General features: G+C 44.9%; 1 protein-coding gene across 4 annotated transcripts in view; it reads right to left on the minus strand.

Moving 5' to 3' along the window:
• Positions 1–14882, minus strand: part of EXOC3L4 (exocyst complex component 3 like 4) — a 147012-nt gene that overhangs the window by 128726 nt on the left and 3404 nt on the right. The window contains exon 1 of one of the 4 annotated variants that reach the window (XM_073609563.1): positions 6066–6306. The exons of the other annotated variants lie outside the window; for them this stretch is intronic. The gene's annotated coding sequence lies outside the window, so the exon portion shown is untranslated. Of the gene's footprint in view, positions 1–6065; positions 6307–14882 lie in introns of those variants that run through there. 4 annotated transcript variants of the gene reach the window in all.

The raw sequence follows: 14882 nt of genomic DNA on the forward strand, positions 1-14882 counted from the left end.
AGGCTCCTCCCCTCTTCAGTCTATCATGAATGCTGCTGCCAGACTTATCCACCTTACCAACCGCTCAGTGTCTGCCAACCCTCTACTCCAATCCCTACACTGACCACCACCCCTCTCTTCCAATCCCTACACTGACCACCACCCCTCTCCTCCAATCCCTACACTGACCACCACCCCTCTCCTCCAATCCCTACACTGACCACCACCCCTCTCCTCCAATCCCTACACTGACCACCACCCCTCTCTTCCAATCCCTACACTGACCACCACCCCTCTCCTCCAATCCCTACACTGACCACCACCCCTCTCCTCCAATCCCTACACTGACCACCACCCCTCTCCTCCAATCCCTACACTGGCTCCCAATCACCCAGCGAATTAAATTCAAATTACTAACCACAACATACAAAGCCATTCACAACTCTCCCCCAAGCTACATCACCAATCTTGTCTCCAAATATCACCCAAATCGTCCTCTCCGCTCCTCTCAAGACCTCCTACTCTCAAACTCTCTCGTCTCCTCCTCCCATGCTCGTCTCCAGGATTTCTCCAGAGTCTCTCCCATCCTCTGGAACTGGCTATCTCCACCGGTCTGGCTATCCCCTACTCTTGCTACCTTCAGGGGATCCCTGAAAACTCATCTCATCAGGAAAGCCTATAACGTCTCTAACTAATCTTTTACCACTTCCATCAGCTCATTTCCCACAGTTATAACCTATTGTACCACCTGCCCCACCCTATTAGATTGTAAGCTCTTCTGAGCAAGGCCCTCTTAATCCTCCTGTATCTTATTGTATTATAACTGTATTGTCTTCCTTTTATATTGTAAAGCGTTGTGTAAACTGTTGGCGCTATATAAATCCTGTATAATAATAATAACAGAAAGGAATGCCAAACCACAATGGTGAAAAAGTCCAAGTTGCTTTTAATATTTGTAATATGATCATAGAGAAACATCCAACACATTTCGAAGGCCGATACACTCCCCCTTCATCAGGGCTTGAAAAAAAAAAAAAGAACGAGCTTAAAAAAGGAATGATCTGTAGCCAAACAGATCTGTATTAGAAGTTGTTTGCTTTCTAACTGCCACTGATAAAAGATGTTAGATTCCCAAAGGAGCGCAAAGCAGTTTTAACTCAGATATGGTTGGCTACCTGTGTGTTTAAGTCCATTCAAGGAGGAGAGCACTGGCCCCAAAATGTGTTGGATGCCTCTCTGTGATTGTATTACGAATATTAACCACTTGACCTCCTTCATGACCAGGGCATTATTTAGCTACTTAGCACTGCGCTACTTTAACTGGCAAATGCTCAGTCATGCAGCGCTGTACCCAAATTAAATTTATTTATTTTGGTGGTATTTAATCACCACTGAATTTATTTTTTTGCTAAATAATTGAAAAAAAAAAAAAAGAGCCCCAGCATCTCTTGGATATGTGTTTTTTTTCCCCTCTCGATTTGTCCAAGTGACCTCTATCACTGACAGTGAAGGTGAGAGAGTTGCCACCAAACCCAGGAACAGAACGAAACCTTCCAATGGTGACAACTGTCTAAGAAGGGGTTTTCTTTGCTTTGTTGAGATTTCCTCTCACTTCCGTTTGCTTCCCTGGGACAGGAAGTGAAGGTAAAATCTGCCCCAGTGAGACAAACATAAAAAAAAATAAACTGAAAGGGGTTTCCTACTGATTCCAAAACAATATTTTTCATTTCGAAAGGTAATCTGTACCGTACCGAGGAAGTGTGGAACTTCCCATTGCTGACCCCTCTTTTTGCTATCTTCTACTAGTTTCCTGGCTGTCATGCTAATTCCGTGGCTAGCAATTGGACCCAGAACAACTATGCAAATTAGGAGCCCTGATGTCACCTTGACTTTCCTGATCTGCATGCTTGTTCCTGGTCAGCGGCTCGGAAGGAATTGAAGCCAGGGACAGCCCACTAGCATTTTTGGAAGAAGGCCAGCAACGGTAGGCGATGGATTGCTCTCAGTAAAATGTTCCATCACACGAGTAGATGGGTTAGAACTAAAAGAATTTTAGGGAAATCAGATTAAATATAATGGTTTTCTTTAGCAGCTTCAGACATGCCGGATCACTAAGGTATGTGATAAAGAGGAATCTTCATGTCTGTTTTCCATCTACAGATAACATACCCTTAAACACAAACTCTCAGGTCTTATTTTTTATCTCTGTTTTGTTCCTGATTGTGGAATTTTTCCTGTAAAACCTGCAAGAAGTTATGTGTTTTGCCCACTACAACTGCTCAAGAGAGTCCAATAATTATTTTTGAAGTAAAGTTTAAAGTGTTACTAAACCCAGGACCCTGCATTCAATATATCTGGTCTCCCACAGTACACAGAAGATGGAAATGCAATTATTTTAGCAAATATAAACTGCTAAATACCTTTTCTCATGATCAGTATATACCCCGTTTCCCTGAAAATAAGACCTAGCGTGATTGTCGGTGATGGCTGCAAAATAAGCCCTACCCCCCAAATAAGCCCTACCCTGTTTCCCCGAAAATAAGCCCTACCCTGAAAATAAGATCTACAAGGACTTTAGGGCTTATTTGGGGGGTAGGGCTTATATTGCAGCCATCACCCACAATCAAGCTAGGTCTTATTTTCGGGAAAACAGGGTAGCAGTCTTGTGACTTCTATCAGTGTCTGGTTAAAGATTGTAGGAGGAGCTTTCATTCTCCTCTGACTGCCCTATGAGGCTGCAGGAGCCCTGACCCTCTGATTACATGCACCCTCCCAATGTGAGAAGTTGACAGCAAAAGGGTGGGACTTTGAGTTAAGCACGGGGTTGAATAGAATACAATGGTGGATATTAAAAAGTTTAATAATCTGTAAATACATGATTACACACATTTATTCCATATATATAGAAACAAATACTATTCACAATGTCGATTTCTACAACAGTGGTAACTGATAATAACATGGTTATAAATGAACACTATAATAAAATGACAGAGTCCACCAATGGTCATAATGGGGTACACATATAATACAAGATAATAACTGCATGGCCTATGACCTTCCTGATCCTGTCACAAGGTGTATTTGCTCTCAATTTCTCACATTGGGAAGGTGCATGTAATCAGAGGGTGAGGGGTCCTGCAACCTCAGCGGAGAATGAAAACTCCTCCTACAAGCTTTTTATGTTGTAGAAGTGTCTCGGCTGCCTGGGATCCCCCCCCCCCCCCCCCATTGGCTGAGACAGCAGTGTGGCTCCATTGGCTCTCGCTGCTGTCAAAGTCAGTCAGCCAATAAGGAGAGAAAGGGGGTGGGGCCGGGCCACGGCTCTGTGTCTGAATGGACACAGGGAGCTGTGGCGCAGCTTGGGTGCCCCCCATAGCAAGCTGCTTGCTGTGGGGGCACTCAACAGGAGGGAGGGGCCAGGAGCACCGAAGGAGGACCAGAGAAGAGGGGGATCTGGGCTGCTCTGTGCAAAACCATTACACAGAGCAGGTAAGTATAACATGTTTTGTTTTTTTTGTTTTTTAGGTAAAACTAATAATGAGACTTTACAATCAATTCAAATCAGCTAAATACATACCAGGTGCAATTAAAACAAAAGATCTTCATAGGTTTACAGTGTGCTTTCATAAAACAAAGCAGCCACAACCTGTCTCCAGCCAGCAGCTGCAGAAAAGGAATCCTTGCTCTTTGCATTAACTTTGCTGGTTGCAAAGCTATAGGTCTGATTTAGCAGGCAGCATGTCAGACCTGTGCAGAGAGACCACTGCTTCTACACAGACAGCAAGGGTCCCACTCTGCAGGATACTGGCCGGGAACAGGCTTTTCTACTCAGGCTATAGCCGAGTCAGAGCTGCTGCAGCTCTTTAATCAACGAGATACATGGGCTTTGCTGATTTTGGAGCTTTAGGTTTGACTCAGCGGGGAGATGTCAGAGAGGCCACTGCTTCCACACAGAAAGCAAGGGTCCTACTTTGCAGCATGCTGGCAGGGCATAGACTTTTCTACTAGGGCTTAACCACCTTTTGCTTTGATTCAATTAGCTGATTTAAACTGAAAGTTTTGATTGGGTTTTAAAGAATAGTGTTAGTAAATATCTCATGTAAACCCAAAAACAAAATGTAATATATGTCAGCTTACCATTGTTAGATGTGATAGCTGCAGTAGTTTTCTTTTTTTTTTTTTCAGGCTTTGTTTTCACCTGGTGATCCTGCCAGTAACTCGCTGCCTGTCCCCACTGTACTGTGTCTATGCAGGTGCGGCATCTGCAACCTAGGACAGGATTAGGGTGCCCACGTGTCCTGGATTGCCCCGGACAATCCCGCAATTAGCAGGTCTGTCCCGGGCACCCTCATTCTGGGACAATACAGTGTCCGGAAATTGCCCCCTGGGCCCTGGACCGATCTGATGCCCTCTAAAATATCCCTTACATCGCTGCTGTTACTCACTGACAGCCTGTGGTGGACCCCCGGCTGGTGAGACCCCTTTTACATGACCCATTGGCTCAGTGCCCAAATGGTTGCTTGCTGCCGCTCCGCCTTGCATCTAGCAACCAGTGATGCCACGAGGAGGAGAGAGACAGAGCCCCAGCATTCACAGCGGGGGAAGATTTAACTTCCTCCTCTGCGCATACTGATTAGCGCCACCCACATCCTCCATGCATAGTTCAGCCAGCAGCATGCAGAAGTGCACAAAGGAGAGATGAGTTCTGTAGAAAGGCAAATGAATCCAAAGCACTCAGCCTTGGACAGATCGGGGTTCAAATCCTCAGTCAGCTCTCCCCCAGCAGCCAGCATTCTGTTCTGAACTGTCAGCACTTTACAGGAGCTTTGAGTGTGTGTCAGCCTGGAGCTAGCCTGATAAGAGGATGGTAGGCAGATAAGGGGTCTGCAGAAGAGTAGAGGACACTGACAGATGAGATGACACCCTCAAAGGGATGGAAGGAGGACACATCCTAAGATATCACGGCAGGGTTCCTGCTGGGATGTGACCCTCCCAAAAGTGAAGGACTAGCATGAACCCCTCAGAACTGAAGACGTGATGCCCCCAATCAGTGGAGAACTACAGGTCCCAGCATTAGCATGTGAAATCTATGGGGTCACACCCTTAATTCACAGGGGTCCATGCTGGGACCTGCAGTCCTTCAATTTGGGGGGGCATCACATCCTTAGATATCAGGGGTTCATGCTGGGACTTGTAGTCCTTCACTTTTGGGGGATTTGACCCCCCCAAAAGTGAAGGACTACAGGTCCCAGCATGAACCCCTCAGAGCTGAAGATGTGACACCCCCCCAGCCCCCGCATGGGAGGAGTCACATCGGCGGCGGGAGGGGCGTTCACTTTCCTGGGGCCCCGGTGTGTCAACGTGTTGCGCTGTCATGTATATGTGATATAATGCCTTATCTGTGATTAGGCAAACAAAAGTCCATCTTTAGAATAAATATATGTGTAATGGCTGCACTTAGGACAATAATTAGGTGTGCCTAAAAGGAGCTTCCCTAGGGATCCTCCAACTGGTTACAAATATATCTACAATGAGGTGTGGCGCTCCCTAATGGATTATATGGGATAAGGAGCTATATGGAGGAGGGGGTTAACTGCTGACTGAATTGGTGATTGTGTCCCTCCTATATCCTGATTGGGTGATAGTTACAAGCCAAAGAAATACCCTAGTGAAGGTTTACAAATAACAACATTTAGTTGTGCCAAAATATAGGCTTCTCTATATAATAAGAGAAATCATAATAAAATAACGTGCACGTTACCATATAGTTGCTACTATTATTAGAAAGAGTGAAAACTAGAGAACTCTATTGGTCCCCTATAATTAATAGTGATGTGCCTTCAAAAAGAAAATAACATATAGCATTGTGGATTTGCACTGAACGAGACCATAAACTGCACCTCTACATATCAATTCAAACATATAAACATAACGTCAAACAGGATTGTGTAGTGATCATAGTCCATAAAGTGGTGAATTTCTACAAAAAACGTGTTCAAATTTCTTCAAACAAAACCGTGGCTGGAGTGCTTTCAAACGTTCTTGGTTAATTTATGTGCTCCCCCTCAAGGGTCCCCACTCACCAGATCCAATCACCCCAAAGGGGCATATAGCGTATGAGTATATCATCCACGATCTCCTCACCACCGTAGTTGTTTAAAGCACCCAAGGTGGTCTCCGTGTAGATGGTTAGGTTGTATTCATAGTGACTGATCTCTCTGGAAGTTTCTCCTTCATACTTCTTGTCTGTCTCTGACTGCAGCACCATGTGACACATCCTTAGATATCATGGCAGGGTTCCTGCTGGGATGTGACCCTCCCAAAAGTGAAGGACTACATGTCCCAGCATGAACCCCTCAGAACTGAAGACGTGATGCCCCCAATCAGTGAAGAACTACAGGTCCCAGCATTAGCATGTGAAATCTATGGGGTCACACCCTTAATTCACAGGGGTCCATGCTGGGACCTGCAGTCCTTCAATTTGGGGGGGGGCATCACATCCTTAGATATCAGGGGTTCATGCTGGGACTTGTAGTCCTTCACTTTTGGGGGATTTGACCCCCCCAAAAGTGAAGGACTACAGATCCCAGCATGAACCCCTCAGAGCTGAAGATGTGACACCCCCCCTCCCAGCCCCCGCATGGGAGGAATCACATCGGCGGCGGGAGGGGCGTTGACTTTTTTGGGGCTCCGGTGTGTCAACGTGTTGCGCTGTCATGTATATGTGATATAATGCCTTATCTGTGATTAGGCAAACAAAAGTCCATCTTTAGAATAAACGTGTATAAAAAAGTTCAAAATCAATTGTAGATCCACAAGGTGAAAGTGAAAAGAGTGTCCTTCCAATTTCAATCGGTGCAAACACCCAGTGCTCCAGATATTAAGACCTTCCTAGGTCTATATGCACATCAGAGAGCAATTACCCCTCACTTTGGGTATATACCGCCTCAGCTGTTCAGCTATGGTTGCCACCTCATCACGGGTTCTGTGGCTGATCAAGGTGGTAATTAAACTCACTTGGTGCCTTATCTGCATTTGATTAGCCTCAGAACCCGTGTAATTCATATGTGTTCGGGTTTAAAGAGGTGAGGTGGCAACTCTATGTTCTGCCTACTTAATAGACTCCAATGATGCAAATCCCCAAGGCAATTATCCTTTAGGGAACTCCAAGACCTGATCACACGGTATATCATATGGAAGAAGAAAACAAACTCATTGCACAACATCCATTAACCACTTCCCATCCAGGCCAATTCTGGCACTTCGCTCCTACATGTAAAAAAAATCATCATTTTTTTTTCTAGAAAATTATTCAGAACCCCCAAACATTATATATGTTTTTTTTTTTTTTTTGTTTTTTTTTTTAGCAGAGACCTTAGGGAATAAAATGGCAGTCGTTGCAACTTTTTAGGTCACGCGGTATTTGCGCAGCAATTTTTCAAACGCGTTTTTTTTTTTTTTTTAATAAAAAACTTTCGTGAATTAAAAAAAAAAACAAAACAAAACAAAAAAAAAAAAAAAAACAGTAAAGTTAGCCCAAATTTTTTGTATAATGTGAAAGATGATGTTACGCTGAGTAAATAGATACCTAACATGCCACGTGTTAAAAATTTCGCTCATGCGTGGAATGGCGCCGAACTTCAAAAATCTCCATAGGCGGCGCTTTAAAAATGTTTACAGGTTCTATGTTTAGAGTTGCAGAGGAGGGTCTTGGGCTAGAATTGATCCTTTTGCCTTTAAACGCACGCAGCAAAACCTCATGTGTGATTTGACCGCCGTTTACATACGTGGGCGTAACTTACGTATGCGTTCGCTTATGTGTGCAAGCATGCAGGGACAGGGGCGCTTTAATTTTTTTTTTTTTTATTATTCTTTTTTTTTTTTTTTTTTTTTTTTTTTTTCTTTTTTTTTTTTTTTTTTTTTTTTTGCCACATCAGCGAGAGGGTGTATCATGGGAGTCACTTTTTTTTTTTTTCAAGTTGACGCTCAAGAAAAAAATACCTCCCTTTTCCATCACATCATTATGGCTTTAAAGTATTGCATTGATTGGGGGATTACTCAACATACCTGATCCATATTTACAACCCTCCCCCCACTATCCCACTATACCAACATACGCCATTAATTCCATACCAACCCCTCTCCCCCATCCCTTACCTCCCTCCCTAACCCCCCCCCCCCCCCGAGACCGTACTCCCTCATGCCTCCTGTTTTTTTTTTTTTTTTTTTTTTTTTTTTTTTTTTTATATATTATTATGTACTATTATGTTCTTTAGGGCGCCCTCACGACAACCATATCTCAGCTGCTTTGAGAGAAATTCTGAATTTTTCCCAATCTCCCCACTTGGACCTAAACGCCTCCATTTTCGTCCCCTCACTGAACCTTAGATATTCCATATCCTGTGTCTCGTTTATTTTATTGAACCATTCCCTCATGGTTGGCCTTTCTTTTCTGTTCCAGCTAATGGGGATTAGGCTCTTAGCTGCATCAATAAGGTGAGGGAGGAGTGATCTGAGGTAGGCCTTAGTGTGCATCTCGCTCAGGTGGAACAGAAGGACCCTGGGGTCCCTTGGCAAATCATGTTTAGTAATCTCTTTGATGTATTTTCTAATCTCATCCCAGAAAGTCGCTATCTCCGGACACGACCACCACACATGGGCCATCGTCCCAATTTCGCCACATCCCCTCCAGCATAGCCGAGACCTATCCTTATCAATCCTATGCATCTTATCCGGGGTCATATACATTCTGGTTAAACACTTGTAATTTAACTCTAGGACTTTATAGTTAACTGACGTGGTCAAAAGACGCTTTACTAACAGATCCACTTCTGTCTCTGCAAATATTAAACCTAGCTCCTTCTCCCATTTACTTATACAGGGCAGAATATCTATTCTCTTCAACTCGACCAATATCTTATATATTCTAGAGAAACCGCTTTTTTTGTTCCGTTCTACGCATATTTTCTCCAATGGGAGTAGACTATTCATTGTTCTAATGGGTTGCGGTAAGGATGCTATGAAGTGTTTTAACTGAGCGTAACGCCATGGGCTAATGATCATCCTGTCTCCTCTTTTCTTGAGCTCCTGCATTGAACAGATTTTCCCCCGGTCCATTACATCTCTTAACTGCAAGTTCTCGTCTAGTAGCCATTTCCCAAACCATTCTTCCTTTCCCGGTGGGAAGTAATCTACTTCCTTCAGTGACATTAGTGGTGAGTTGTATTGCCAATGTTCCCTTTTATGGACCCTATCCCATACTCCAAGTGCATGTCTAGTGATTTCGTGCATTTTTGTGTCTTGTTTTCTTAATTTTGGTGCGTACCATATTATTTTGTGAAGTTTTATCTTACTAGTACTGTTTTCAATTTCTACCCATTGTTTATCTTTGTTTTTAAACCAATCTATTACCCTCCCCAGTGCAATAGCTTCATAATATTTACTGATATCAGGTGCTCCCCATCCCCCTTTGTTTTTGGTGTTTATTAATTGGTCGTATTTTATCCGTGGGGTTTTCCCTTTCCATATAAATTTTAGAATCATTGAGTGCATCCTCTTAAGGTAACTAGACGGAAGAGCCACTGGGAGCATTTGCAATGTGTATGTAATTTTTGGTAATATAACCATTTTAAGTGCACTAATTCTACCCGACCACGACAGTTGCCCCTGTTGTAATCTCTTTAGTCCTACTTTAACCTCATTTAAAAGCGGGATATAGTTGACCTGGAATAGCTCTTCTACTGATGGTGTAATTTTGATTCCTAGATATTTTAAGGCTTCCCTCTCCCACCTAAAGGGATAATATTTTTGATAAGCGGAGTCACTTGTCTTTTTTGGGTTGATGTCTAGAACTTCTGATTTGGCGGTGTTTACTTTAAAATTGGACAGTTTCCCATACTCTTCTAATGTAGCTAGGACGTTCGGGAGGGAAATTCTTGGATTGGTTATATAAAGAAGGATATCGTCCGCAAAAGCAGCGAGCTTATACTCGATTCCCCCTATGTTGACCCCGCCAATATCCGGGTCCTGTCTAATCCTGGCAAGGAGGGGCTCCAGAACCATCAGGAAGAGCATTGGGGAGATTGGACACCCCTGTCTTGTGCCATTGTACATACTGAAAGGCTCGGATAAGATCCCGTTTATTTTTACTCTCGCCGATGGTTTTGAATAAAGCGCCTTTATCCAGCTACAGATCCTCTCCCCATAACCTACTTGTTTGAGAGTTTCTATCATGAAGTCCCAGTCTACTCTATCAAATGCTTTTTCAGCATCTATAGATAGCAGTAGACCTGGGACTCCACTCTCTTTAATTTCCTGGGTTATCAGTAGCGTCTTGATACTATTGTCCCTTCCTTGCCTACCTGGTATGAACCCCACCTGATCAGGATGGATAATGTTTTTAATTATTTGTTTCACTCTACCCGCGATAATTTTTGCAAAGATTTTTGTGTCATTGTTTAGGAGGGATATAGGCCTAAAGCTAGAGCATAGTGTGTTGTCCTTACCCTCCTTGTGGATGAGCACTATAATGGCTGCCAATGCATCTCTACTCATCTCCCCTCTCTTTCCTATCTCATTTAAATAGGTACATAATTTTGGTACTAACTGCTCTTGATGTTTCTTATAATATAATACCGTCAGCCCGTCCGGGCCAGGGCTCTTTCCTGTCTGGGTCTCCTTAATAGCTTTCCTTACCTCAACCTCTGTAATGGGGGCATCTAGCACGAGACTCTCATCTTTTGTTATCTTAGTCATCCCCGTATCTTTTAGGTAGTTAATTATTTTTTCTCGCTTTTGCTCTCTTATTATATCGTTATCCTTTATATTTATTGAGTAGAGCTCCCCATAGAATTCCTGGAAGGTTTGTGCTATATCCTTATCCTTATGTTTATATTCTCCTGCTTTCGTCTTTATCTTATCGATATAGTTTTTGTTTTTCTTTTTACACAATGCCCTAGCCAGCACCCGGCCTGGTTTATTCCCAGATACATATCTCTCTTTTTTGACTAAATTGAATTTCTTACGATTTTCTGCCTCTATCTGTTGTCTCAAGGCCTCCCTGGCCCCATGAAGTTTTCCCAAGGTCCCTCCATCCCCTGCATCTTTATGCTGCCTTTCTAGTTTTTTGACTTCTTCCTGGAGAGTGCTCAAGATTTTTTTCTGCCTTCTTTCTTTCTCCACCCCCGCCTTTATTATTATCCCCCTAATATATGCCTTGTGGGCCTCCCATACCATTGCTTCTGATACTTCTTCGGAGGAATTGATTCTAAAATAGAATTCCAGTTCATCATTTATTAATTTGTCTATTTCCTTATCATGGAGGAGATCTTCATTTAGTCTCCAATTATGAAACGGGGGAGATTGCTTGTTTTGCTTAATCCGTAATATCACCGGGGCGTGGTCCGAAAATGTTATGGAGCCAATATTTGTACTTTCGACCTCCTCTAAATATCTGTGGTCTGTGAGAAAATAGTCAAGTCTTGAGTACGTCGCGTGCACGGGGGAATAGTATGTATAATCCAATATTGTTTGATGTTGCATCCTCCAAACATCAACTAGTTGAAGCTGATGTAGTTTTTTTTTGAGCTTGTTCAACCAAACCCCTCCAGTCCCCCGTGCACGTGACGCACTATCCCTGCCCGGTTCAAGGCATAAGTTCAGATCACCTGCTAGAACCGTCCTCCCTCTCCTGAAACCCTCTAGCTTCAGTAAGGCTCCGATTAGATATTTACTTGGGTTGTTATTTGGGCAATAAATATTAGCTAGTGTATATAACTCGCCATTAAGTTTTCCCCTCAAAATTAGTAATCGGCCTTCAGGGTCTGACAATCTCTCCTCAATCTGGAAGCGGGTTTCCCTAGCAAAGCCGATCGCTACCCCTTTTGCACCCCTTATCGGGGAATCGCTATAGAACCACAACGGGTAGTCCCTTGATAGAATCCTCTGATTTTTCCCCAGGTATAGGTGAGTCTCCTGGAGGAAGACCACCTCAGCTTTATTGGCTCTCAGCTCGCTCATCACATTCGCGCATTTTATAGGCGAGTTGAGCCCCCTCACATTATAGGTTATCAAATTGATTCCAACCATTTATCTTCTTTTCAGTACTCCATCGCAGCTGCCACAGGAGAAAAATAAGGTTGTGCTGGTCTCATCCCTCCCTTGCCCCCCCTCCCCCCCTCCACCACCCCACCCCCCCCCTGCCTCCCCCCCTACTCTTAGGAGCACCCCATCTCCCAATAACCCTACTGACCATGGCCTCGCCTTCTCCACCCAGCCCTAAGGATGGCCCCTCAAGGGTTGAGCCCAGTGCGAGAGCCCGGCACCTCCCATCCCACCCCAGGGACTATCCGACCCCCCCCCCCTCCCCCCCACTCCCCCACCCCCCTCCCAAGGCTCCCCCTCCCCAGGGCTCCGGGTCCGAAGCCCGTCGCCACCCGCCCCCCCCCTCCACCCGCACAAGACTCTCTAACCCACTAGACACGGGATACCTAACTACATCTTCGCCCCTATACACCTCTCCTATTATACACCGGCTTCCAATTTTGTGTGTCTTCAGCAACATTTTGACCTCCCCCTCTCTCCCACCATCCCGGGATTTCAATGAGTGGAATGTCTAACTTGCGACAGAAGTTTTGGGTCTCCTCTGGGAACCTTAATGTCGCTGAGCGCCCATCTTTTTTCCCAATCAGACATGCTGGGAAGCCCCAAGAGTAGTGTACTTCTCGCGCTTTGAGCAGATCCAATAGGGGTCTGAGGACTCTTTTTCTTGCCCGTGTCTCATTCGCCAGATCTGGGTAGATTTGTAGACTGGATTCCCCATATTTCAATGCGTGATTATTTCTCGAACTTGTCCTGATTTTTTCTTTATCTTGGTAGTTATGAAACCTCACTATCACATCCCGAGGCGTTTCCCTGCTGATCTGAGCGGGTTTCCTCAGTCTATGTACTCTATCTAATTTAACGGGCTTGTCCTCCAGATTGATTAGACCTCCGAATATTTGATTTATCTTCTCCTGTAAGTCTTCACCCTCCCCTTGTGGTTCTGGGATTCCCCTAATTCTCAAGTTTTTTCGTCTGCTTCGGTTTTCCTGATCTTCCAACTTATATCTTAGATCTCTTTGTTCACGCTGTATCTCCTCTAACTGGGATCTCAGAGTTCCTATTTCACTCCTCTGGCTCTCCACTGCTAACTCGGCCTCTTCCACTCTTCTCAGGATGTGGCCCATGTCCCCTCTTATGGCGTCTGTTTCCGCTCTAATAAAAGTTTCCAACCTGGCGAACATCTCTGCTATATCATTCTTTGTTGGCATAACTCCTTCCCTTTGACCCTCCAATGGAACTTCATCTAGAGTTGCCAACGTCGCTATATTTAAGCCTAGGGACTCTTCTGCAGCCTGCCTCCTTGTATTGACTTTGGGCGGAGCATCCGGGATTTTGCTTTTAGCTCCCGGACCCTTGCCCGGACTTGTCGTGTTGTCCTGTACCATGTATTTCCTTATCGTTCCTGGGCTTGCACTTAATCTGCCGGGTGCCCCCGTTGGGTTCGTTGTTGTTGTTCCCCCCTTACTTGATTTCCCTCTCATTCTTGTTATCCTTTCGCTCCCTTGACTTTATTTACTCCACCCGGGACTAAGGTTGAGCCACCAAAATTTCAGCACCCCACCCCCCTTAGTGAGGGACCACAAAGCTAAACTTGTTACTCTTATCTTGGGGTATTTCAGGACCTGTATTACCAGTGGCGTCTTTTCTTATCTGTTTAGGCTAATCCAGTCCTTAATTAAATATAGAGATATTTCTCCAGCCACTGGTTGGGTAACTCAACCTAGGCAGGTAGCGTGTAGGGATGTTCTTATTATCAGTACTTTGTCCTTGAGAGTCTGAAGTACAGCCCTTATCCTAGACCTTATCCCAAAATCACAGGGCGGCAGATATTTAGATTTTTTATAAATGATTTATATAGGCATAGAACCACTTTCAGAAGTTATCCAGGAGGGGGTTAAATCATTCCATATCTCAATATAGCCATTTGATTTAGTAAGCTCAGAACAAGACAGTCCCTTCACCGATCCATCTAGCGGAGGCACTCATGATAACTCACTCATTATATATACCAGATCACCATATGGGCTTCAGCTCCTCTAGGGGTACACAGAAATAAGAGAAGAAGTCTACCTCTGAGAGCAACCAGCGCGACTTCTCTTTGAAATGGATAATGAGGGCTTTCAGTGGCACATTGCGCTAGGGGAAAAACTGAGTAGTGATATGCACCTCCAAGTCCGTGCCTATACCGCTAGGACTTTAACTTTCACCTTTATCTCTCAAGCGGCGATACGGATTTCACATTGGGACTCCCACCATGTTGAAGCAAGAAAAGGCACTTACCCTCTCTGACCAACTGTCCCAAAAGATCATATCACTTATCTGAGGGTTGCCTGTCTCTCCTTTCTTCAGCCGCTTCCGTGTCACCTGCTGTTCGTCAGCCGCTCCATCTGTTTGCCACACTTCATGGACTTGTGCCAGAGCTTAACAATGCTGTCACAGGGCTCCCCTGCTTGCTGTTTCTCCTCTCACCTCCTCGGTCTCTGCTCAGCTCCAGCTCCGGGCGGTATCTCCGAAACAAACGCGGCGGGGGGAGGGGGGGGCGCAGCGGGGGGGTAGGGGGAGCTATAGCCGCGTTCTTACAGGGACCTGAGTCCCGCGGTTAATCTTGGGGATGCGGGGCTAGGAGGCGGCCGCCCGCACCAACGATACGGGAGCCGTGGTCGGCGTCAGCGTCACTACACCGCCGCCCAAGGGGAGGAAGGAGAGAGCCGGCATCCCGGGGCGCGAGGATGAGGTCAGCCCGACTTCCGCATTCGACCCCTCCCCTCACGTGAGGTGATCAGCCTTATTATTCTTAA

This window comes from Aquarana catesbeiana, linkage group LG13, assembly GCF_042186555.1.
Source record: "Aquarana catesbeiana isolate 2022-GZ linkage group LG13, ASM4218655v1, whole genome shotgun sequence".
In the NCBI taxonomy this organism is placed as follows: Eukaryota; Metazoa; Chordata; class Amphibia; order Anura; family Ranidae; genus Aquarana; species Aquarana catesbeiana.